Source organism: Manis javanica, chromosome 14 (genome assembly GCF_040802235.1).
Source record: "Manis javanica isolate MJ-LG chromosome 14, MJ_LKY, whole genome shotgun sequence".
NCBI lineage: Eukaryota > Metazoa > Chordata > Mammalia > Pholidota > Manidae > Manis > Manis javanica.
Window position 1 is genome coordinate 42,480,213 of NC_133169.1, and position 27,477 is coordinate 42,507,689.

Consider the following 27,477-nt stretch of genomic DNA (forward strand, 5'->3'; position numbering starts at 1 on the left):
CTTCTTTAATTTCTCTCATGAGGGTCTTGTAGTTTTCAGAGTACAAGTTTTTCACTTCCTTGGTTAGGTTTATTTCCAGGTATTTTATTCTTTTTGATGCAATTGTGAATGGAATTTTTTTTCTGATATCTTTTACTGGTAATTTCATGGTTAGTGTACAGGAATGCAACAGATTTCTGTGTATTAATTTTCTAACCTGCAACTTTGCTGAATTCAGATATTAGATCTAGTAGTTTTGGTGTAGATTCCTTAAGGATTTTTAGGTACAGTATCAGGTCATCTGCAAACAGTGACAGTTTAACTTCTTCTTTACCAATCTGGATGACCTTTATTTTTGTGTTGTTTAATTGCTGTAGAGAGAACCTCCAGAACTAGGTTGAATAAAAGTGTAGAGAGGGGACATCCTTGTCCTGTTCCTGAACTAAAAAGTAAGGCTTTCAGCTTCTCGCTGTTAAGTCTAATGTTGACTGTGGGTTGTCATATATGACCTTTATTATGTTGAGGTACTTGCCCTCTATACCCATTTTGTTGAGAGTCTATCACGAATGGATGGTGAATTTTGTCAAGTGCTTTTTAGGCATCTATGGAGATAGTCATGTGGTTTTTGTCCTTCTTTTTGTTGATGTGGTGGCTGATGATGGATTTTCAAATATTGTACCATCCTTGTATCCCTGGAATAAATCCTACTTGGTCATGGTGGATGATGTTTTCAATGTATTTATTAAATCAGCTTGCTAATATTTTGTTGAGTACTTTTGCATCTAGGTTCATCAGGGATATTGATCTGTAATTTTCCTTTTTTGTGTTGTCTTTGCCTGGTTTTGGTATTAAAGTGATGCTGGCCTCATAGAATTAGTTTGGAAGTATTCCCTCCTCTTCTACTTTTTGGAAAACTTTAAGGAGGATGGGTAATATGTCTTCAGTAAATGTTTGATTAAAATTCAGCTGTGAAGCCCTCTGGTCCAGGGATTTTCTTCTTAGGTAGTTTTTTGATTACCAATTCAATCTTGTTACTGGTTATTGGTCTGTTCAGATTTTGTTTCTTTCTGGGTCAGCCTTGGAAGGTGGTATTTTTCTAGAAATCTGTCCATTTCTTCTAGATTATGCAGTTTTTTAGCATGTTATTTTGTATTGCAATCTCTGATAATTCTTTGTATTTCTGTGGTGTCCTTCATGATTTTTCCTTTCTCATTTTTTATTCTGTTTATGTGTGTAGACTCTCTTTTTTATGTATAAGTCTGACTTGGGGGTTTATCTATTTGATTTATTTTCTCAAAGAACAAGCTCTTGCTTTCATTGATTCTTTGTATTGTTTTATTCTTCTTGATTTTATTTATTTATGTTCTAATCTTTATTATGCCCCTCCTTCTACTGAATTTGTGTCTCCTTTGTTCTTTTTATAGTTTCGTTAAATGCAGGTTTTGGCTGTTCATATCTGATTGTTTTTCTCTCCTGAGGTAGGCCTGTATTGCAATATACTTCCCTCTTAGCATGGCTTTTGCTGCATTCCACAGACTTTGGGGTTCTGAATTATTGTTTTCATTACCTACATATATTGCTTGATCTCTGTTTTTATTTGGTTATTGATCCATTGGTTATTTAGGGGCATGTTCTGAAGCCTCCTTGTGTTTGTGCGATTTTTTGTTTTCTTTGCAGGATTTATTTTTAATTTCATACCTTTGGGGTCTGAAAAGCTGTTTGTACAATTTCAATCTTTTTTAATTTACCAATGGTCTTGTGTGGCCTAGTATATGATCTATTCTTGAAAATGTTCCATGTGCACTTGAGAAGAATGTGTATCCTGTTGCTTTTTGGTGGCGTGTTCTACAGACGTCTCTTAGGTCCATCTGTTCTAACGTGTTGTTCAGTGCCTCTGTCTCCTTACTTATTTTCTGTCTGGTTGATCTGTCCTTGTATTGAGTGGTGAGTTCAAGTCTCCTAAAATGAATGCATTGCATTCTATTTCCCCTTTCAATTCTGTGAGCATTTTTTCACATTTTTGGGTGCTCTATGTTTGGTGCACGGACATTTCTAATGGTTACATCCTCTTGTTGGACTGACCCCTTCATCATTATGTAATGTCCTTCTTTTGTTTTCTCCTGTGACTTCCTTTGTTTTGAAGTCTTTTTTTATCTGATACAAGTACTGCAACTCCTGCTTTTTTCTCCCTATTTAGCTGCGTGAAATATCTTTTTCCACCCCTTGATTTTTAATCTGTGTAGGTCTTTGTGTTTGAAGTGAGACTCTTGTGGGCAACATATGTATGGGTCTTGTTTTTTTTATCCCTTCTGTAACTCTATGTCTTTTGTTTGGTGCATTCAGTCCTTACATTTAGAGTTATTATCGATAGATATGTAGTTTGCCATTGCAGGTTTTAGATTTGTGGTAACCAAAGGTTCAAGGGCATCTTATTTAGTATCTAAAAGCCTAATTTAACTTGTTTATCATGCAATTTCAAACAAAATTTAAAGAATTTTTTTCTCCATTTTCTTCCTCCTCCACTCTTTATATACTAGGTGTCATATTCTGTACTCTTTCTGTATCCCTTCACTGATTTTGAGGGTAGTTTATTTAATTTCCCATTTGCTTAGCAATTAATTGGTCTACTTTCTTCACTGTGGTTTTATTTTCTGTGGTGACAGCTATTTAGCCTTTGGAGCACTCCCATCTAGAGCAGTGCCTTTGAAATGTACCAGAGAGATGGTTTGGTTTCTGGAAGGTAAATTCCCTCAACTTTTGCATTTCTGGAAATGGTTTAATACTTCCATCAAATTTAAATGAAAATATTGTCAGGTAGAGTATTCTTCATTCAAGGCCCTTTTGTTTCATTGCATTAAATGTATCATGCCACTCCCTTCTGGCCTTTAAGATTTCAGCTGACAAGTGTGATGACAGCCTGATGGGTTTTCTTTGTATCTAATCTTTTTTTTCTCTCTGGATACTCTGAATATTCTGTCCTTGTCCGTGATCTTTGCATTTTTATTATTATGTGTCTTGGTGCTGTCTTCCTTGGGTCCCTTGTGTGTTGGCAGATCTGTGCACCTCCATGGCCTGAGAGAACATTTCCTTCCCAAGATTGAGGTGTTTTCAGCAAATATATCCTCAAAGACACTTTCTTTCCTTTTTTACTTTTCTTTCTCTCCTACTGGTACCCCTGTAATATGAACATTGCTTCTTTTGAATTGGTTACACAGTTCTCTTAATACACTTTCATTCCTAGAGATTCTTTTTTCTCTCTCCACCTCAGGTTCTTTGTATTTCTGTTCCCTAATTTCTATTTCATTAATCATCTCCTTTACCTCATCTTATCTGCTTTTTATATCCCTCCATTGTATAGCATTCATTTAGATGCTATATTTTTCAAAGTTTCTGTCTCTTTGTTGAAAATCTCCCTGAGGTCTTCAAAATTTTTCTGTAGCTCTGTGAACATGTTTGTGATTTTTATTTTGAAATCTGTATCAGGAAGATTGGTGATTCAGTTTCACTTAGCCTTCTTTCTGGTGTTTGAGGGATTTTGGTTTGTACCAGGTTTTTTGCCATTTCATATTTCTAATGAATCCTACTGAATAGTAACTTTGTGTAGGCAGTGGCCTCTAGTGCCCAGAAGCTCTACTCTCCAGAGCTGTCCAGCCCCTGGAGCAAAGGCAGGGGTCAGAGGTGCACAGGGCCAGCACCTTCTGGGAAAAAAGAGCACTTTCCCCATCTTCCTGGCCACAGTGCCTGCCTCCAATGCCAGAGTCAGTGGGCCAAGAGTGCAAGATGGATTCTCTAAGCTACACCTTTGTTGGTGCTGTAGGTGGGGCTGCCCTCTGGCTGGCCCGGGATGATGGTGGTGTCAGCAGGTTTGTGCACTAGTGCTGGCTGGGAAGAAGGAGCCACAGGCTGCATATTGCACTGGGTAGGCCTTGGCACTGTGTTGCCAGCCAGGGGGATGAAGTGCATGGAGCTTCTGAAAGTTCCCAATCTGCTCTGCTGAGTGTGCCAGGATGATTTTGTGCACCTGTCTTTTCTCCTGGCAGCAAGCTCTGTGTTATCCTTGTCCCTTTAGCAGCCTTCTCACTGTTAGGAAGTCTTTCAAAGTGCCTGCCTTTCTTTTGTTCCAGCATAACCAGTTGTGGGTAGCTGTTTTCCACAAGTAGTTAGAATCTAGTCTTTCTGAGTATTCTGCCTGTCTTTGCTTTCCAACCCCTCTAATCTCCAGAGAATAATGTAATGTGGGTTTATGCTCCCAGAGCAGATCTCCAGGGGTGGGTATTTAGCAGTCCTGGGCTTCTACTCTCTCCCCCTCCATATCTCTTCCTCCCGCTCTTGAGCTTAGGTGGGAGAGGGCTTGTGTCACACAGGATCACAGGTTTCTTTACCCTTTCCATGAGATCTTCTCTTTTCCCCAGATGTAAGCTGTCTGTTGCATGTAAGCTGTCTGTTGCATTCTTCTTTCCAATCGCTCTTTCAGGATTAGTTGTATTTGCTGTATTTTCGTGTTATACGTGGTTTGGGGAGGAGGTTTCTGCCTCACTTCTCACACAGCCATCTTGTTTAATCTCCATAAGACTTTATTCTTAATAAAAATTTTGCCTTCAGTTTTTCCATCACTTTGTCCTGTATCAGTTGCTCACCAAGTTGGTAGTACTTACCAGCATTTACACGAATATTTAACAAAAACTCTAAATTCACTTATATTTCAAAGTCTTGTTCATATCCCATGTCTACCATAATCTTCACTCATTTTACCAGCTAGTTATGATCCTAAACCTCCTAATTTCCTAGAACTTTATGCATATCCCTCTTTAGAACTTAACAATTTCTACCTTATAATAAATGATCTATAACCAGCATTATCTGCTGAACCCAAGGTCCTTAAATCTTATCTTCTAGTGGATAAGCAGGAGGTCTAGGCCTCTGAAGCAGGACTCAGTAGCAGAGCTATATGTCGGAACTGACACAGATGGTGCACAGCAGAAGCAAGGAAGAACCAGTCAGCAAACTGGTGAAAAATAAGGAAGAGCAAACTGGCATTCAAGGAATAAGGAATCAGGACTTGAGAAAATAGCTGAAGGAGTGGCCCAACACAAAAAGAGGATCCACAGAGAAAGGTTGGTAAGAGAAAACAGAGAAAGTAATAGAAGGGTTAGCATGGCAGAGCCTGGAAAGATGCCATATCAACAGTGTAGCTCAGTCCTTGACCAAGCCCGTTGGCTAAGGCCCTAAAGGTTCTGAATCCTTTGGAACACTTAAGGGGAAGGAATATGTCTTAAAAAACTGAATTTAGAGTCAGAAGAGCTGGGGTGAAGTATGAGCTTGACATTTTCTAGCTGTATGACTTGGCAAGGCATCACTCTGAACTTCAGGTTCCTTTTCTACAAAAAAGAGATTAGCACCTGTTCACATGGTCATTCTAAAGAATAAATAATTTATGTGAAAGTTCTTTACAACTTTAAGAATACAAATGTAAGGTATTATTAAAATACCATAGTATTCTGCTATGTAAATAAATTTTGCTCATTTTTTTAATGTGGAAAATTTTTCAGACCCATATTTAGGAATGAACTTTTATTATGATTGGATAGTGATCATTTTACCATAAAAAGTAAAAAAATATATTTGAATATAAATGTGTTGAAGGGTATTGTTCCACTATAATATTATTTGATTTCTCAGTATGAATTTAGCTATTATATTTTCTGCTTTTATTGTGTAGAAAGAACAATCCTTGATCTCCTGTCCACCTCTGACCCTTCTCCACCCCATCCCTGTGGATGTGTGGGTACATCTATTAATTACCTGTCAGGCCTCTGAAGCCATTCCAGACAAAATTTATTAAATCTTTCCTTGACTAAACTAATCTTCAATTTCATCAAGAAGTTGTGGAGTATTCAAAAAATCTAAGTTCCCTTTCATTTGTTTAATTAGTGGACCATTTTCGGTCTTTTCTCAAAATATTACGAAATTTTAAAAAGACACTTTTAAAATGAGATATTCAACAAAAAGTAATGGAGAGCAATGAATGGGAAGAGGATAATACTGACATATGAGCAATCTCTAGAGAAAAGACAGAAATTTTTGTTTAATAATACAATTAAAATTCTACTGGAAGATGAAAAAAATGAGATATTTGACCTAGCATCCTATGAAACACCATCCATTTAAGTTCTGGTGTTCAACGTAAATGAGGTTTGAGTTAAGCATGAGTGAAAAACAAGTGCTTAAGTTTATACACTTGCAAAAAAATAGTCGATTTTATACAATATATTCTACATACATGATTGCTTTTATAAGTATTAGGATAAATAACACATGAGCTATTGAACAATAAATCAGATGAAAATGAAAGAAAACATTATGTTGTGAAACCTAAACACATAAACTTTTCTTTGTCCATTTTACCTCAGCAAAGTTGGGGGAAAAAAAGTACTAGTATTAGTTAATAAGAAAAGAAAACTAAAAATAGTATTAACTTATATTTAGAATGTGCTTCATCACTACTTTTTCTATATTGGTACACTGTAATCTCTTATTACCTAAGGGGAAAATAAAAAAAAGAAATCTGAAAATAACTATCAATTTAATAATTTAAATTAAAAATTGAGGATGATGACTGCAGTGGCTGCTGCTAGAATTTTACTACTACTTTAGGATTCTGAATAAATTAATAATTTACAAGCCTCTGAATAAATTTGAATACTTCAGAGAAAATAGATATGAAAGAGTGAACATAAAACTGAAATTCCCTTACTAAATGCTTCCTAATGTAACATTTTCTAGAATATTATCCAATGAAAAATATCAAGTATGAATAAATCAACAAGAAAGAATAATTTATGTAAGTGCAATGACAGTTTCAGCTAATTCAAACAGACTTTGAAGCTAAAGCCCTTAGCAGTCAGCACCTTCCCCTTTATTTAAAAAATAATACTAAATCACTGATTAAGCAGTTTAAGTGTATACATCAAAGGATCAATAATACTGAATACTCAGTAAAAAATAACTTCCAAAACCTTAAACTTGTAGGTATCAAGTGAGACCCCAAATAAAATATCAAAATCTAATACAATTTATCAAATATTTTAAAGTAACTCAGTCGAAATCACACAGAAGTCTGTATCTTTATGTTAGAAAACGCAAGATATTTTTGATCAGTCTTTTGCTTTGAAATCATTCCAAAATTTAAAAGATATATCTTCTAAAAATATACTAATTAAAAAAAGTATTAGTAAAATTTAATAACTAATAATTTAATACTTAAGAAAACATATTCAATTTTTAGAAAGAATACATTATTTGATTTAAATAATTTTTATTTCCTATACCAATCACATTAGGTAATATTTTAATGTCAGTGATTTGGGACCAGTAATTAGATGTATAGGACATTGAATAATATTACTCCTAGTATTCACACTAATTCTCTAAACAATGACTAAATAGTGATATTATCAAAACCATACTCATGAAAAATCTACTTCAAGTTCTAAATGACATTTCTCTCAAATTTACCCTTACAAAAAGTATTGAATCATCATGCTCATTTTATAATATATATTCATAAACAAAAGTAAACATCCACAATTTTAATATATTTTAATGTGCACATCAAAATTCAGTACACTTTCATTAATTAACAGCAGCTATATCTACAGGAATTTTTAGGGAACAGAAATTGTCTTTATAAAAAGATATTCTTAAATCCACACAATTTAAAAATTCTTCAAAAGAACTTAAGTTTGAGGACAATTACAGCTGAGAATACTACATTATTTTTTATTTTGAACCACCGTAAATCTGATTAGTTAGTATGACATCAATTTACTGAGTAATCATAGTATAGAAAGAGCTAAATATTCATATGACTCTTTTAAGTACAAGATTAACCATTTAAAGCATAGAATCACTAGTAAAACTGATTATAACATAAAGGTAACTTGAAAATATACCAAAAAAAACCCACTTTGCCTGTATATACTTCAAAAATGATATAATTAGACATTTTAAAAAGGTAGCTCTCTTTAATACTTACTTAAACAAGACCTTTTGCCATCTGTGCTTGCACCACCCACCTGAGCACAAATTGCCTCCTCAATGAATTAATTCAAGTTTCAAACTGGTTCTGTAAGTAAAACATTAAAATATATCTTAGTCATTAGGCTGAAGCAATATTTCAAAATTTATTTTATTAATATGTCTGAATCAACCCAAATAGTAAAGTTCTTCAACTTTATTATTTGCTGAAGTATAGTATATGCATATCAGTAATAATCATATTTTATGTATTAGAACTAAAAAGGGAAACAGTTCATCTATCCTTACTTACATGTTCATATTTCCACCTGCATAACTGCACACGTTATGGTGTAATTGTTGCAAAACCTCAACTGTTGGCAAATACTAGAATGTAGGCCTTAAGAAAAAAACTGTAACACATTTCATAAACCTGCATATGAATCTGTTGAAAGCATTTGCACTCCAACTGTTAGCCACTAATTAGGTCGTTTCTGTCATATAAGACACAAAGGCAGGCATACCAATTTTCCTAGCAGAGAAATGGTTGTCACTCGTTGGAGCTTAGATGGTGTCTAGAAATCAGTATTAAGAAACAAAATCACTAACACTAAAGCAGCTATGAGCAACACATTTAATCAACGGCAGTCTCTTTCATGGACTTCTAATATTACAGTTTAATTAAAATATATTGTATAACTATTAACACTGCTAAACATCAGTACTGTTCATACAGATCTGAATTTATAGTACTTAATGATCATTAGCTTACAGGATAGAAATAATTGTTAAATTGACATTTCAAAAATCAAATTGATGCAGAATTCACAAATTTATACAAAAACAGTAACAGTAAAATAGCCAATTTTGCCAAAATAAATGAAAATTCAGAAACATAAGTTGTATTTTTACTTCAATTAATAAAAACACACATTTAGTTGCCACAATTAAAGATGAATAAGCTAGTTTATATCGAAGATATGCATTTAACACTAGTGGTTAGACTTCCCCCATCTTAACCACAAAAAAGGGCAAAGTTTCAAGCTTACACTTGGCAAGTGAATTCAAGAAAGATACCTTATTTGATTTAAAACAAAACATTTTGAACTGTTTTCATTTTATTTTGAACACACAATGTCTGAAATGTTATTTTCATGTATTTACTTACAAATACAAACTGTTAAAAATAATATTCCTAAGTCTGTATGTTTGCCACCCATTTCTGAAGGAACGCTTTAATGCTCTCTACTGGGTGGGGGGGACAATTTAATATTGATAATCTTCCTGCTCAGAGCTCCATCTGGTTGCTGCCGATAAGGGCATCTGAGTGACTAGGGAACTTTCCACCCTTCAGGCGATTTGCATTGCTCTCTGAACTTCTAAAAACCTACCAGCAAGGAAGCAGGGACAAGGATTTCATATCAGTGGACAGAAAGCGGGCGGAGACCAGCATGTGTTCCTTCATCAAGGGGAACATAAATGAGATCAATACATTTTGTTTTCACAAATCTTCTGTTGCCTAATCTGTAGAAAAAAATTAATGGCTACATTCTCTTATAAAAACTAAGATTTCCTAGATTGTACTTTTAAAAGAGCTACAGAAACATGATCAATTACTATAAATGAATGTCAGAACCAGAATGCCAATCTTTATTTCAACATACTTTGAAAAATATTCATTAAAATATAAATACAAGCACAATTCTGTTTATTCAATCATCAAGTAAGATATTTTAAAGGATGACAAACATGTTACCAAGAATTTTATTTGAAAAAATAACAGAAAGAAAACTACTAAATGTAATTATTTCTGATTATGGGTGGAAGATCTCCAACACAACTTTTCATGTGAGTTAAAAACACAAAAACTACCTATCCAAAGGGTAAAACTCTCTATGTCAGAGGCCCTACCCATCAGCCTGCCCATATTTCATTTAATCAAAATAGTTCCCTTGACACTTCCTGGAGGAAAGAAACACAACTGCAGCACATGCCCCACGTCTGATTTTCAGTCACTGCTGAAAATCCCAACACAGTCTTCAGCTCCTGTCCCCCTGAATGGGATGCTGTAAAAATAAGATGCCCTGGGAGCAGGAGTTTTCTGGGCCTTTTTGTTCTCAACAGACTCTACTTTCTGTATTTTCTAACACAAATACCTTCAAGTTAGTTTGGAAGGGAAAAAAAGAGAAAATCTCTACATTGGAAAGAATGATGAGACAGACTGCTTCCAGATTCACATAGTGGCCACCTAGAAATCCCAGACAAAAACTCCTCCATGTCCCAGCTTCTATTTACATGACCAGGGTCTGCTTTTCCCTTCTACCCCATATCAGCACTAACTTCTATTTTTAGAGCTATAATTTGAAAAAGAAATGGGTATATATACGTACACACACACAGAGACACTCAAACACATACTGGTATAGTATAGATTCAAGGCCTGAGCTTACCACCTACTGTCTGAACAAGTTACTGGTTTCCAGAGAAAAAAATATCTTCATCCATACAAGACTCAGCTCAAGCTAACTCCTTCAGGAGTTAGCAAGAACTAATCCCTTCTTCTTAGGACAGGAAAGAAGCACTTCCACATATTTTATATTTCAATTTGCTCATTTTTGCTTCTGAAGCTCTTCAGCACTTTTTCAATATGATATAGTTTTTTTAACAAACTGTATTCCATTGTACACAGATTGGTGTTTATTAGTTTTGTCTGTCCAACCAAATATAAATTCCCAGAGAGCAGAGACAATTTCAGGTAACAGCTTCTAAATCCCTGATGGTAACTAGCAAATTGTTCAAACAATTCTTATGAACTGACAACAACCTCTTTGTTTTTATATGTAACCAATGATAAGATTCTCATTAGTCCCCAGTTCATTTTTTCTTTTGATGGTCCTTCCTTCCATTCCCTTAAACCCAGCAGTGAACCAACAAGAAAGAGGGGTGGGGAGCAGGGGGAGATTATTTGTTTCTACAAAATAATATTTTAGTTTTAAAAATGATTCGTAATTTGATATTCTAGCTAGCATTCCTTTTATTTCACGTATAGTTTAGTTTAAACTTACAATTCAACTAATGTATAAAACAAGGTCCATTCATTCTACTGACTGGTTTACCCACTGTGATTTAAAGATGTTTCCCTATCTACATCTCAGCTACTTACGTTTTATTTTCTTTCCATTTCCATGTTTCTGACTATATGAAGGCCAAGTGCTAGTCACCAATACCTCTAGGCTATATGTAACTTTCATACAAAACTCTTGGAAAAATCAGTGTCATTCTTTGTTTCAATAATGAAAAACTAAATTGGCATTGAAGGAAGTAAAGCTTTCTACTCTAAAATTAACTTTCCATAATCCATCTGAATGACACATATTTGCAACAGAAGGTTTTTTAGAAATATGTTAAAACTTGAACAGAGTGATTTTAATTAATTTTTATACCACAGAAAGATATCATTCCAACAAATTCTTCTCTGCTACCCTCAGAAAATCTTTCAAGGCTTAAGCATACAAATAAAATGAGATAGAGATACATATTGTCCTACAAAAAAATAAAACAGCTCTAAAACAATCACTGAAGAAAGCAGCTTTACAGGCTAGTTTAAAACAATCACTGAAGAAAACAGTTTTACAGGCTAGTTACCCAATAGAAATATTTGGTTTCTAAACATCAAAGAATTTAGCTCTGAAAGAGCAAACAAAATTATTTATTCAGTTTGGAGTATTCAGTTCTGGGAAACTAGGGTTGTATTCCATTCAAATTACTAATGTCAAATACAAACACACACACATCTAATGAAGTACATTTTTAAGAGTCATATTTAGTTCAAAAGTTAAATAGTTAAAATTAAGTTCATTTCAGAATATTTTATATAATCATGATCTGTGATCATAATATTTTATGAAATAAGGTTATATGCTAGGCATAAAATAAAGACCTGGTTACCTAGCTTGAAAAAACTACATCCTATTCAAATAGGATACACATACTTTTTTCTTTCAATTCATGTTTTTCTTAACTCCTCAGTCAATTTGCTTTTTGTTTTCTTTTTAATGAATAAGGAAAACTTAAGAGAAGGCACACAATCTCACTGTGAGAACCTTGCAATGAATGGTCTGGGTAATTTTAATTTTAACCAAAGGATAATGAGGTTTTTAAGGGTTTAAACTTTCTCTTTTAGACTCATTGTGTTGCTGCTTTAGACTTTATCATTAGGGATCAGAGAAGAATGGGAGAGGGGAGAACACATTTTGTTTCTCTACATACACCCATAGTAAATGACATTTGATATCTGTCCCTGCTTTTCTATAAAAGAAAAACTGAAACATGCTGAATCAAAGTCTCCCATTACCACAACACGCTTTCTTCTATAAAATATATATTTAAACCAAGAAACAGGAACTTCCACTAAACTAAATTTAAATCAAATTATTTGATATATCATGCTATAGAAAAATTCCATGCACAGATCATTTCCACTCAACCAGGATTTTCTTATAAGGTCAATCTTAATAAAAGGTCCATCTTAATAAAATTAAAGGCATAAATACATAAGCAACATAAATGTGTGTGCATGTAACTTGTATAGCATAACAAGAGATAGTCTTCAGTCATCTTAAAATCTTCTATAACATTACCATAATACTGTACATAAATTTTGTACAACTTGAAACCTTGGCAAAATTAAATTATATTCAATTTAGTTTTCACATGAGGTATATTTTGTTCCAAGTATGCAACTGGTAACTCTCCGGAAACAAAATGTTAAATTAACCAGTACATGTTTCCCCAAATATTGTTCTTATTTATTTACAATAAAAACAATAGTCCAGGAATGGCAGACTGGAAAGTTATTTTCCCATCCATTAGATCCTTTTACATCAATCTGTATCCAACATTCACATTCTTAGACAAAAAGTTAATGTTTCCTTATGCTGAGCTGTAACTTTCTTGCTGCAATTTCACTAAGTCTGATTCCATTTTTCCTGGGTTCTAAAGACTACATATATATAGTTCATCTACTCTTTTGTTACCCTCTGTTCTGGGAATAAGGCAGAGAATGGCCATGATGAATTGCATGTGACCTATAAAAAGCTGAAAACAGGAGAGGAGAAAGAACAGTAATTGAAAGAAAACTAGACCTTTATTCAAGATTTGAATTCCAGTTCTATTCTGCCAGTAATTTGCTGCATGACTTCAAATCACATTATCTCTCTACATTTTACCTAGTATGTAATAAATAGTACTTGGGCAAAACATAAAGTATGTTTCTAGAGATATCCAGGGGTCTACAACACATATGCTGGCAGAATGTGTTTTTAAATTCTTAATTGTGCCTACTTGCCCCGATTTCATTTTTTTATGGTTCTCATTCAATTAAGGTTTCTAAAATTCCTATTTGGAACTGTTTCTTAGGTACTGAACACATATTCAGTCAATCAGACTAATCCTACTGGATCTGAAAAATGAAAAGTACTCACCTCTGTTTTCTTGAGCCTGCTGCTGGCCACTAACAGAGGCTTAGAACATGCCAGTTCTCTTGCTTTTCTCCCTTACCTGATTTTCTAAACTACCTGTAGTATTTTTGGATATTACTAGATCTTTCACTAGCTTAAATGGAAAAAAGTAAGATCTTATTTTCTTATTTTAAAAATAAATTAAAGAGGTTTACATATTACAATGTTTTAATTCTCAGTATTACCACTTTTGGGCAGTACTTCAATAGGGATTTCTTAACAACACACTGTATATATAATGTTCACATGCGTTGAGGTAGGTATCTGTCCCCAAATGCTACTAATATATTTTTTCCCACATATCTTATAATGTTTAATAAAGTTTAACCCAATAGTTCATTAAAATAAAAACTTCAGAAAATGAAGGAAGACTACACTTTCATACTTTTAGGAGGTTTTAAAAGTAGCCATAATGTCAACCAACATTAAAAAAAGGCATCCTTTCTTCAAATAAATATGAATGACAATAATAAAATCAATTACTTCTAATAACATAATACAGAAGTGTATACTATTATTACCTACCTAGCAACAGAATACATAGAGAGAAAATCATTGTCTGGTGAGCCTGGGGTCTTGCTATAGTCTCTGTATTTCTTCTGAGTGGTATTTCTGATGTCTTTCATTACAGATTCCATTTCTTTACTTAAGTTGGTTTCTGACTGCAAAAACTGCAAACATACATGTAAAGTTTATTTATATTGGTTTTCTCTAATAGTTTAACAGTTCAATGTTTATCATATGAACACACTAGGAAATTAAAAAGTCACATGTACATTAGCTGTCTACTATATTTAGTGCACAAAGGTAAAACAGATCAAGAAACATTTTCTCTTATTTTAGAGATCTTTCATTATAATTCTACATTGTGATTGGTAACACTATAATCCAACCATGAATTAACCACATAAATTTATATCCTAAACAAATAAGTGGATGTCTTTAAAAATATATTTTAGAACAGTTTCCATATTTATAAAAAACCAGTCATTTGAATTCATTTTTCAAAGACTAATATCAATATCCCTTACTTTAAGCCTATTATTAGCACAAAAATTTCAGTTTATGAAGAAAAAAATCACACACACTCTAAGAACAGTCATCAACTGATAAAAGGAACTGCCAGGAGAGAAAGCTTACTGAGCAGATTTCAATGATGAATTTGTTTCAAAAGTCAAATATTCATAGCTTTCATAAATTTACTCCATAGAACAGGCACAGCTGTCACTTCTCTCAGGGACCATATCATAGATCTATAATGAAGGTGAAATATATTAGAATTTAAATCAAATAAACAAATCTTATGGGATGAGATTAAAGAGGAGTTCACTTACACCAAATCCCACAGTAAAATTGACTGACTTATGGTGAATGGTTCAATCAAGTATACAATTATTTCTGCAATACAAAGATATGCACTCATACATGTGTAAATCTATAATTGCCCACACATAAAGTATGCATGTGTGTGGAAATATATCATCTTAATCTAATGTGCCTAATTGGTATATTTTTATGTATTTAGATTGTGCTTTACATTGCAAGATACATATATGTAATTTGTTTGGCTTTGTTGTTAAATATTTCAACATCTTAAAAGAGTGTAACCATATCTAAGCTGATAGGATTTTATGATCTGGAAGATACATATTAAAACTATAACAATTCAAACTATGGAAAAGTATATCCCTTAGTTCTAATGCCTTTGGTTCTATAATTTGTTTTGTTACTCTTATTTTCGTTTTTAATAACCACAAACAGAAGAGAAAAGCCTCTAACAGCAATTGCTACTAAATGTACAAAGTTCTGCAGTAATTTAGAAACAGAACAAAAATGAAAGCTGAAAAGCAGAGCTGAGTCAACCAGGATATTTCGGCCTCACACTGATGCTTACTGGGAAGGCTCCCGGCCGTCCCTGCAGCTCCTCCACTTCCTTTATGAGATCTTGGATGTATTTGTTACTAGGACATTGCCAGAGGTTATTTTCCACATTGCCTCCAGGATAACAAGGAAGGACACTGTCAGCAAACTGCCTACAGAGAGGACACGTGAATTCTCCTTTGTCCACTGAGAAGCCCTGCAGAACCTGGTCATTCTAAAAAAGGAAATAAACATACATATGTAAGATGAACACCATTCCAGAAACAAAATTGACACCACTACCTTTTATAGTAAGTAAAATGAATCACACAAAAAAAAGATACATCTAATATATGTCATAAAAACACAAAGTCTCTTATTTAGTTGCTCTTCATTCAGGATAAGACATTCAAATCATCATGCAATCAATCTGAAATGTGGATTTTAAATAAAGAATAACTCAAAAAGTAGGCCACATTAAAGTGGATCTCTTTCCTCTTACTACATGCCCCTGTTTTCACAGTCTGTAATCACTACTGGGAAGATTCTCCCAGGACCCATATTCTTTGATATAGGATAGGCAGTTTTTGAGAGTAAATTAAGGCTAAGCAATGTGCTGTGTCATTTAAGGTGTCTAATTGCTGAACAAAACTGACTGAATTTTATGCAGTGGGTTTAGGTTTAATTGATAGGGGGAAGATTTAGTTAAATTACTCAGAACATAAGTGTGATAGGAGGTGAATTAATTTAATACTTCTACTTCAGATGCTTCTGATAGGAAGAGGAAGAAAAATAATTTTTGAAACAGATATATAATGTGCACACACTTAGGAGGAAACTCTTGCTCATAAGAGACAGCAATATATGCTGACTAAACAGACAACTTAGGGTAGGAGGAATTCTGCCTGCTACATCTGTTCCTTTCTTTTACTGACACCACCCCAGGTCTACTTTGCAATTTAAGAATATTGCTATTGTGTAGTCCTAACTACTATATTAATCTTTCCCAGGTAGTCTGTCTCTTATTTTGCCACTGGCCAAATGCTTTATCTCAAAAGTTGTATTTAATACACTGATGTATATGTATGAATCTTACAATATGATCATTACTACTAACAAGACAAAAATAATGAGAGAAACTGATACAAAGAAAAGAAAATGAATTAACTGCCTATGGTTACAAAGGTAGTTAATGACATCAGAATGAACTTAGGTTTCCCAACTCTTAACTAGGTGCTCATTTGACTATATTTTGGATCTCAAAAACTTTGACTAAAAAGAACTGAATTCTACTTTTTTTTTACCTTTTGACATTTTTCCAAATCTTTAAAAATGTGACACCATGTCTTTTTAAATCCACTTTTACAAACATTTACTAAGCTCCTATCATGTGTCAAATGCAGTGATGATGTAAAAAAGGAAGACACATCTTCACTTAAAGTATCAACCAATTAAAAGCAAGCAGAAACAAAAATATTTTAATAAGAGTGTAATAAATACAACAGAGAAAGCTTCCCAGAGAAGGAGACTTGTGAGCTAAGTTTTAAAAATACACAAGAAGAGTGTTTTTAGAAGGTTGGGGCAAAGATCCTGGTCACTGAAGGACATTCTGTGTTAAGCTTCCGTAGGGCCTTAATTTTAAAGAAAACTAGATCCTCCTCTTTGCCTTGATTGACATGAGGTTGTTCCCTGAGGCCTCCCCACAAGCCCTCTCAACTAGGCATTACTCACTCCCCTACATCTGTCACACCTCAGTGTCCTTCTCATCTCCAGTGCAGGCTCGAGATTATTACTCTTGCATTCTTCTGTCTTTGCGGCTCATTTTATTTAATGATAGCACAATTTTCCTTCATTTTCACTGAAATCCATTGCCCTCAATCGCTGAAGACTTTGGTGCCTAGATCAGTTTTCCTCTTCACTCCAAGACCTGCCATCCTCCTGTGCATGTATGTATGTCTGTATGTGGTCAATCAGTCTTGTATCTTAGTTGGTGAGCTCTTTGACCTCACCAAATTCTATAGCTTTGGCCTCCTACTCCAGAACCTATTACCATGAACATCCCCTTGTCCTGCAATGACCCCAAATTGTCCATTTCTGGAAATGCAAAATTCAAACATCTTAAATTCTGATTGCCAACTCCCCCTATCGCCTTTAGTCCCTCCTTTTTCCCCAGTTTATCAGGACTTTCCCATCCTGCCTACACACCATGATCTATCATTTCAAAAACTCTCTTCAATGCTTCTCATTCCCCATCCATATGTCCTTTTATCACATGTATCTAACTAAACCTTCACACAGCATTAATCCAATGTATGACTTCAATTCTGCATGCGAACTGAGTGCTGTTAGAGGAAATTGAAATAACTTCTTGTTATAACCTGTTTCCATCCTCAACTAAGCCATGAATACTGCCTGGCAATCTTTCCTTACATCTTCTGAAGCACTCTCTAATTCCCATTTCTAACCACTTCACTTGTCAAGTCCCTTCACCTACCCAAGATTTGCCCCTTTTTACTTGAATAAAGCTACATTTCCTACCCCAGAAAGAACAAAGTCATGCAACTCCTTCATATTCCTCAAATATCAAATTAATCACTCCCATCACCCTTCCATCCACTTTCTTCTTTCTACCCCCTTTGCTGGTTATCTCCTAACTAGTCTCCCAACCATACAACTGCAAATATGATCTATGTAATGTGAGACTCTTTTTCCTAATCACAGTTTTTCAAGGATCACCATTGTCTCTCACAGTAATTATTTTTTCTTCATATGCTCCACATGCATTCTCTCACCAAGTCCGGAAGACTCTTCTGTTAAATATATTTCAAATCTCTAACCCCTTCACTATCTCCACTGCCTTGACTAAGCCCGAGCCACCATCACCTATTATCTTCTAAATGATATCACCACATTCATTTTACTCTCCTGCAATCCCACAGCAACCCCTGCAATCTATACAACTGCCACAATGGCCTTTCTGAACACGTCTTATTTCTGCTTAAGAGTATTTAAAAGCTCTCTGTAAATAATCTGTCTGAATTCCAAATTCTTTACAGGGACCTCAAGGCCCTTTACAATATGACCCCTACTTACTTCCCCAGTCTTCTCTCTCATCACTCAGTCACCTTACTTCATCAAAGGTTCCAACACTTGCAGATGTTCTAATAAGACCCTGTGCACACTTCATAATACTCAGCACATACACTGGAACAGTTTATTTCTGTCTCATGTAATACATACTAAACTACTTTAAGGAAGAAACTGTCTTTTCACTGCTGTATTCCCAGTGTCTATCATAGTATCTGGAACACTGCAGGCACTGAATAAATATTTGTTAAATGAACAAATTGGATACAAAGGTATGAAAAATGCATAATGTGCTTAGTGAGCTATTAATTAGCTTATTAATGCTGAGCTGATGGAAGATAAAGGTAAAGCAATAGGTAAGCCCAGATCATGGAGTGCTGTGAATGTCATTCAGAGAAGAGTGAACTTTTATCATGTCAGGAAGAAGTCAGCAAAGGATTTTTAAGCCAATGACATGTCATCAGATTTACATCTTAGAAAGATTTAATGTAGTGAATAAATTAGACTTGGAGTAAAGAAACTGGTAAGAAAGCAATTGCAAAAGTCAAAATGAGAGATGAAGGCATATACAAAAAGCCTAAGTGGGAATAACAAAGGCATGATATAATCAAGTAAAATTTAGGAGACAGAATCAATAGAATTTGGTAAGTGACTGAATGTGAGAGGTAAGAAATAGGGAGGGAAAAGCAGAAATTCACTGTTTCTGAGTTAGGGATGTAAGATCAGAGTAGACAATGCTGTTAGGAAGATGATCTGAGAGAAGGAGAAAGACTGCAGCTACAAGGGAATGTAAGGTCAAGTGAAGGAATTTTGAATAGCAGGGACTTGAGTGTCTTTATGAGCTGAAAAGAAGGGACAGAGTAGGCAGAAAATGGAGATACAGAAGAAAAATAGGTTACCTACTGATAGATCAAGGCCTCTGAGGTGATGGGGAAAAAGTAGTAGTAAAGCATTAGCAGAAAAATTATTCCTGAAGAGAAGGAATACTGCCTCAAGGAGTAAAAAGGAAAGGTTTGGTTGGGATGCAGGGACATTTATCAAGAACAGAATAATAAGGCAAGAAGCTGAGGTAGTATGTGAGAGACAACAATCTCTCCTGGGGTTTAGGCAAAGAGTCTGGGATGAGGGAGGGAAAGGTTTGCAATAGCTGCTGAGGAAATAGGAGAGAGAACTGATCAAAGACAGGCAAATGAATTGAAAAGTAGTATCTACAATCCAGAATCCTAGTCTAAACTACTGTTATAGGAAAGTAAAAATTTGTAGAGGTACCAGTTCACCAAGTTTTATAATTTTACTAGCAGGACTAGCTGCCTGGGTCTAAAATCAAAGAAGGTAGTTTGAATGACTAGCACTAAGAACAGGATGGGGATACTACAAGAAAGTAAGTTTAGGGAAGAGCTAATGGTAGGAAAAATGCAAAGGGGTTTAAAGGACTAGAGAGCTTCATGTCAGAAGCAAAACAAACATTTGACAGTGAAAATGAGAATGTGAAGAATAATCATATAATAAGAGGATATGGTGGGGTATTAAAACAGTATTTCAAAGCTAGAGTAGCAAAGTCTAAAATTATAGTTACGGAAGTCACTTGCTAAAGTGAAGTAAAAAAATGAAATCCCTGAAGTTGTAGAGGCAAGGAACTCTCAGGCTGGATGGTTCAAACAGTGAAAAATCACTCAAGAGGAAATGGGATGTATTTGCTGTGAAAATATCTAACATCTAGAACGATACACACCACCAGAAATGTTTCACTCTACATACCCACAAAGATTCCATGTAAGATTTATGACAATCGGTATGCAATGTGTGGCCACAGGTCTGTACATAAACACCTCCTCCCCAGCCAACTGATACTGCAAAGAGACAAGAACTCTTAAAAAAAATAAAAAGAAAAATACAATTAATTTTGAAGAAGTTTAAACAAACCTAAATATACCCACATAAACCTATGAATGATTTTTTATTATACTACTGTGAACTTTGTATTTTTGTGACAGAACACTTGACTTGAGAGCCCTAAGCCAGTATCTTTAAACTTGAAACTACATGAAGTTTTAGCTTCAAATATCTCTGTACATAATGAAAGAAAAATTTGAATTAGTCTTTCTCCACCGCATAAAGTACAAACTCCCAATGTTATACTACAACTCAGTGTGGACTATGCTGCTGCTGATCACTTGGCATGGCCTACAGGGTACTCACCTCTCTACAGCCGCTGAAACGAACGGCTTCCTTTACCTGCCTGTTTCCCTCTGGCTTCTGCAGTGCTGCTCTCTTGGCTTCTCTCCAATTTCTTTAACCATTTAGTTTTCACCTCCTTTTAAGACTCTTTCTTTCCCTGCCCCTTCAATGTTTATATTCCTCAAAGTTCTATTCTTAGTCGTGTTCCCTTCTCCTTCAAACTGTTTTCCCTGAGTGATTTAATCAGTAAATCTTCCAAGCCTAGATTTCTCCAGAACTCAAAAAAAAACTCAGCTGCCAACCAGAAATCTCCACTCTCATGTCTCTCAGATAATATAAAACCAGTGCGTCAAAAACGTGTCATTTTCTCCATGCATCTTTCTTTTCCTTTTGGTTTAAAAACTCTACAATCTATTGTCACCAAATCAGAAAACTAAGAGTTATTTTCTATAATCACATCCTCTCCTTACACTAATACAACTATATGTACTAGTTCTCCAGCCACAGATTTTGACCTCTCTTCATTCCCACTATAACATTCAAGTCTGTATCATTTGTTGTGGGGGAGGGAGTTCTTTAAAATAAAGTTCCTTAACTGGTCTCCTTGACTCCAATTTCTGCTCTCCATGATGTGTCCTCCACACATCTTTCTAAAGTAAAAATGTGCTCATAAGAATAACCCTAAAAAGTATCTTAATATTAACAAGGGTTTCATATAATATGCACAAAAAAGAGACCAAGTTTATGTAAGCAAAATACATAGCCTTTTGAAAGTTAATTGCCTTATTCTCCTCCTTCCCTGCTAATTCCTTCCCTTTAAACCTATAAACAGGCTTAAACTTTTCTTCCTAAAATAATTTTCTTCGAATTTTCCTTTAGCCTCTGTCAAACAGCATTTGGGCCTGAACTTGACTTCACCTCCTTGAGTCGGTAGTACGTACATGGCCAAGCCAGAGAAGCATGAGGCCCAAGGTCTGACATGAGACCGCATATGAAGAAAGATTTGAGAGCCTTTAAAACTGATTAAACCTTTATGTTTTATTTTTATGTTGAAAAGAAACATATGGTAATGTAAGATGACCAAATCATTTTTAAACAATAGTAAACAAAGTTCCAATATTAAATCAAGACTCCTCATAAGCATCTGAAAGTTGAAATTATTACACAGTGCAAAATGCCTTCCCAGCTGATTTAAAGATGTGCAGCCACAGAAATCAAATCCTCACAGCAGGTGGGCTAGCTTTTAATGTTAAAAATCAGAAAAACAACAGGAGCCCTGTTCATCTCTGCTTAATGCTTCAGAGCTGCTTGAAGTAGAAGCAGATACTGGTATTAGTTCATTTTAGAATAGTTGGTAGTCAGTTAATAAACAAGCTGTTGTCTTTGGCAGTGTCTTATGAAAATGTAATTAATCTTTTTAATTAAAGCATCTAAAACTGAAAATAGCATGTCATTTGTCTATGCAGCTTTACATTTCTTATTTGAAATCTGCTAGGGTCAAAAAAAGCATGAAAACACTAACATGAGACAAATATTTTAGGAAGATTTCAGTGATATGCCCAACTACCGCTGTGCTAACTGCTTAACACTACATCTTCACAACCTCAATATTTATTAAAACTTTGTGGTATTATCCTTGTTTACAAACAAGGAATGAAAAGTTTACCAAGATCACTCAGTTATAAGTGATAGAGACCAACTTCAAACCCAAGTCTATCTGACTCTAAAGTTCAGGTTCCCTTGCTACTATGTCACCTCTTTCATATAAAATGCTTCTAGTGTCGACCATAAATTCACAGTCTTCCATGACTAAATTCTGCATGTCAACTTTGTAAAATTTGATCAGAGGAAAGCAGAATCTACACAGTGTAATTCCATAATCACTTCCAGGGCCCTTTGGTACTGCTCTGAGCAGTATCTCTGGCTACAAAACTCTGGTAATCTATGCTAGAGTAATTCAAGAAGAAATCCAGTAAGCATTTATAACACACATAGCATGTGCTAGTCTCTGAATGGAATATAAATCCAATATGAGAAATGGCCCTAAATGTCCAGAGGTACATAGTCCAGGAAGCACACCATATATACATACAATAACTATTATGAATGTACATAAAAGTATTAATACAAGAATAGACTCTCACAATCACTAGCAGAAATATAACAGAGAATCAGACAAGTTCAGAGCCTTTTTACAAAAAAAGATTCTTTTCTAAAAATGAGTAACTATCCTTGAAGCAAAAAAGGATACTACTTTTTCTCTCCGTTATTAGATCGCTCCTTCCCTCAAAATTATTTTACTCCTAGGTCTGGATCATATTTTGATTGAATCAAGTTATTTTTCTTTCTATTTGGCTTTAGGATTCACTTTTACTGATTTACTCTAAAGTGATTCCAAATGATAAAATTAAAACCAGGGTTGTGGCAGGAAACTAAAATCTAAATGAAGATTGTAGTAAATTTCTGCAAAAGCAGAACTTAGCAAAACTGTACAATTATCTTTAAAATGAAGATATCTGTTAGTGTCTGAATAATAAAATAATATATATAAGCTTTCAAAAATTCAAAGGAATAATCAAGAAAAAAGTGTTAGGAATGTTAGGTAGAAAGAGACATGAGCAGCCATAAAAGGGGAAGATAAAGTTCAAAGAAGAAACTGCCCAAAAACTCTGCCCAGGGAGGGGGTCCCATGTGGAGACAGCAAAGGCTTTGCAGGGAGATAACTTCCTCCCCTCCCCAACCAGACCACAATAGACTAAAAATGCTCTCTGAGAGGGGTGACTGTATACAAGGACCTATAAATCAAATAATCCCACCTTGCCAGTCAAACAGTTGCCTCCTAACCAGAATTCAATAGACAAGCCTCCCACCTAACAAATCGAGGCCTTTATCTACCTTGACTCTGGCCCACTCCTCCCTTGGAGTATATTCAAATAAAACTTGCCCTCTGCTTTGCTACTGTGTCTCTGCCTTTCAATTCTTACTGCAAGTGGGGACAAGGATTCAGGAGAATGAACTCAACCTGCAACAAATGTATGAAAGGCATCCTTTTTCAAAATAATGAAAATTTCATTTAAAACCTTCTGAAAATACATGGAAGCATAATCCTCATTACCTAACCCAAACTACATTATAAAGCCTAACCTGAGCCCTCCTAAATGGGCTACCTTGAATATTAAAAACAACACTTTACATTTACACTGACCTTTATTATGTATAAAGTGATCTAAAGAAATTTCTAACCTGGTGGGTTACTGCATCAAAGACCAGTATATGCCCTATTTTACAGATAAGGAAATTGAGCCTTTGAGTGTTTATATAGCCAAGCTCATATTGCTAAGAAATGGAAGAATCAGAATGACAACCCACTTTTTCTAATCTGGGACTCTGTATAATCTATATGACACCTCTGTAACTAGAGACATCATCTCCTCAAGAATCCACCAAATATTTTCTCCTCTGTCCACCCAACTGAACCGTACCACTCTGACTGTTAGCATCACTAGGCCAATTCCTGGTTATCTGATTAAGTAATCTTTCTTCCACCTATACTAATAGTTTCTTATATTTAATCTAGTGTATTATGAGCAAGAATCTCATTAGCTAACCAAAAATAATGTTGCACTTTGTATTTTAAGCATTTTGTTATTATTGTATGTTTACTTAATTCAAAACACAGTAGATAAAAAAAACAGGTGAAAGAACACTTCATTTGATAATCTACTCAGGAAACACTAGAAGTGGTATGGAAATTTTTAAAAGAAGTTAACAATGCTATTGCTACTAAATAAATAAAGTTGATCTTCTGAGGTTTAGGACACCTGAGTGCTAGAGCACCTAGGTGCAAAGAGCTGAAAAAAAAAACAAGCTCACAACAAGAAACCAGAAAAGCATGACTTAAATCTGACCCTACTTTACATTTTAGAAGTATCATAATGAGAGTATACTGTGTATCTTTAAATAAAAGTAAAAGAAGGCAAAAATCTTTATAAAATATTTGTATCATATCAAGTTTTTATAAATATTTACATTCCATTGAACTGAATTTGTATGCCTAATAATAAGTAACATTTAAAACAAAGGTGTAACATCTATAACCTGAAATTTTTATTTATTGTTTACAATCCATTTCTTTGACTTTTTAAAAATTTCTATTTCCTTACAATCCACACATTAAGTATTTTTTTAACAAATGTCTAGATTCCAAATTACAATGACATTTCATAGAAGAAAAATATAGAACAACACTCTGGATAGAAATAACCATCAAATAACCATCAATTTTGCAGTAAAATATACATGTGAAAAAAAGAGTGCTTACATCCTTAAAATAACACTGTAATAATGAAAGCCTCACGTCATGAACAGCTGCACATGTGTCCCAAGGGTAAATCTGCTCCTTTTCAGTGACAGGCAGCTTTTTTGGCTCCATGTTGTCACAGCACTGCTCCAAAACTACATTAACAACAGAAATAAGAACTCACTAAATAACAGACATATACCTGATTCACCAAGAAAAGCTGTTATTTACCTTCAGCTACTTTAATTTTTTCCACTATTAGAATATTTTTAAAGACCTAAACTGGTATTCTAGCTTTCTTCTATATTGTAAATAAAGCTTCAAATATACCAATTTTTAAAAAACAACACTAAAATATCAGTATGAATTATGTGGATAGATGGATGGGTGAGCGGATGGATGGATGGATGGATAGATGGATGTATGGAGTGACTGACAATGGTTTCCAAAATCTGTCCACTGAAAAAATCTAGAAGTTATGACTCTCCAGTATCAATAAACTTCCTTCCTAAATATATTATTTCTCACTAACAGGAAACAGTTATCTTTGGAGAAAAAGCTGAGTACAGGGCTAGAGAAAAGCACAAAGCGACCTGTAATTGTGTGTAATAAAGAGCAAGGAAGTATCTAAACATGGAGTGCTCAGGGCACTAAAGCAATTTCAATTGGCCAAATCTGAGAAAATTTGAGCATTAAAAATAATGATAATAACAGATAATATATTCACTAATTCAGGCAAGGACTCCAAGTAAAAGGGGGCAAGGATAAATTATTAGAGTCAAAATATAGAGTATCATCATAAAGATTACCTATCATTTTAACTAAGTAATTAGACTTGGTTGGCATCACCAACAACAGGACAAACTGGCACTATGAGACTCCTGATATAACAAAATGGGAAGGAACATCATCTATACAATGCCATTACCAAAATTGGTAATGGCTTTTAACTCGAATCCAATGATAAGAAAATAATCACACAAATTCAGAAAATGAGACACTCTACAGAACTGGACTCCTGAATTTTTTTAAGAAGTGGTAGTAAAAACTGTTTTAGATTAAAGGGGACTAAGGAAATGACAAGCAAATGCAATGCATGATTATTTTCTTGGCTTTTGGACCAAAAAAAAAATCTGCTACAAACAATATTATTAGGACAACTGGGAGAATTTAAATATAGAAATAGATGATATTATTAAATTTCTTGGATGTGATAATGGTATTCAGTGGTTATAAAAAGAATACCCTTGAGGAGAGCAGGAAAGATGACAGCATGAGAAGTGAAGTAGAAATAAACTCCAAAACCACATATAACATGAAAACACAGCAAATACAACTAATCTAGACAGAGTGACCAGAAGGAAACAGCAATAGACATTACATCTGGGGAAAATAGAAGACCTCAAGGAAAAGGGTAAAGTATCAAAGCCATAATCGGGCAGAACCCAAGCCCTCTCCCCAAACCCAGCACATAGGCAGGAGGAGGAAGGGAGTAGAAACCCAGGACTGTTAAATACCCAGCCCAGCTCTAGGATCACGAACCCACATTGCATGGTGCTCTGAAAATTAAAGGGGTTGGAAAGCAGGGACAGGTGGAACACTTGGGCAGACTGAGATTCCAGTCACTTACATAGAACAAGTACCCAAAAACAGCCACTGCAGGACAAGACAAAGGCAGATGCATTGAAAGATTCCCAACAGCAAGAGGGCTGCTAAAGGGGCAAGGATTACACAGAGTTTGCTGCTAAGGAGGAAGGATATGGAGACAAAATCATCCCAGCACACTCAGTCCATCAGGATGGGAACTTTCAGGAGTTTCCAGAGCTCCATCCCCCTGTCTAACAATGCAGCCTCGAGGCCCCATACCACCATAAGCAACCTGCCTACTCCTTCCTCCCGTCGAGCACCTGTTCACAAAACTGCTACCCCAACCATGACACTGGGTCAGCAGGAGGGCAGCACCCAATAGAGCAGATAAAGGGGTGTAACACAGAGGCTGCTCCCTGCATGCTTGACCAACTGGCCCTGGCAGTTCAGGCAGACACTGTGGCTGTGAATCAGGAAAGAGCTCCATCATCCCAGCAGGCACCAGTGCCACATCCTGCAACCAACATTAATACCCCAGAGAGTAAAGATCCTGGTCACTAGAGGGAGTGAATTACACAAAGTTATCATTCCATAGGATTCAAGTAGGAATGAAATGTCAAAAGAACCTTGCTCAATCCAAAAGCCCTACAACACTAGAGAGGAGAGTGAAACCAAGATAACCAATCTTCTCAATAAAGATTTCAAAGTAAAAATCATAAACATGCTCACAGAGCTACAAAAACATATTCAAGATCTCAGGGACAATTCAAGACAGACATAGAGACTTTGAAAAATACAGTAGCTGAACTGAACCATACAATGGAAGGATTTGAAAGGATATTATAGGAGTGACAGGAGACTCAATGGAATACAAATTACAGAACAGGAACACAAAGAAACTGAGGAAGAGAGAGAAAAAATGATCTCCAACAATGAAAGAGTATTAAGAGA

At 35.0% G+C, this 27,477-nt stretch overlaps 1 pseudogene; it reads right to left on the reverse strand.

The window, feature by feature from the left end:
* LOC140845988 (E3 ubiquitin-protein ligase UBR3-like) overlaps positions 1 to 27,013 on the reverse strand; it is a 43,051-nt pseudogene extending 16,038 nt beyond the window's left edge.
* Between the last annotated feature and the right edge of the window lie 464 nt (positions 27,014 to 27,477).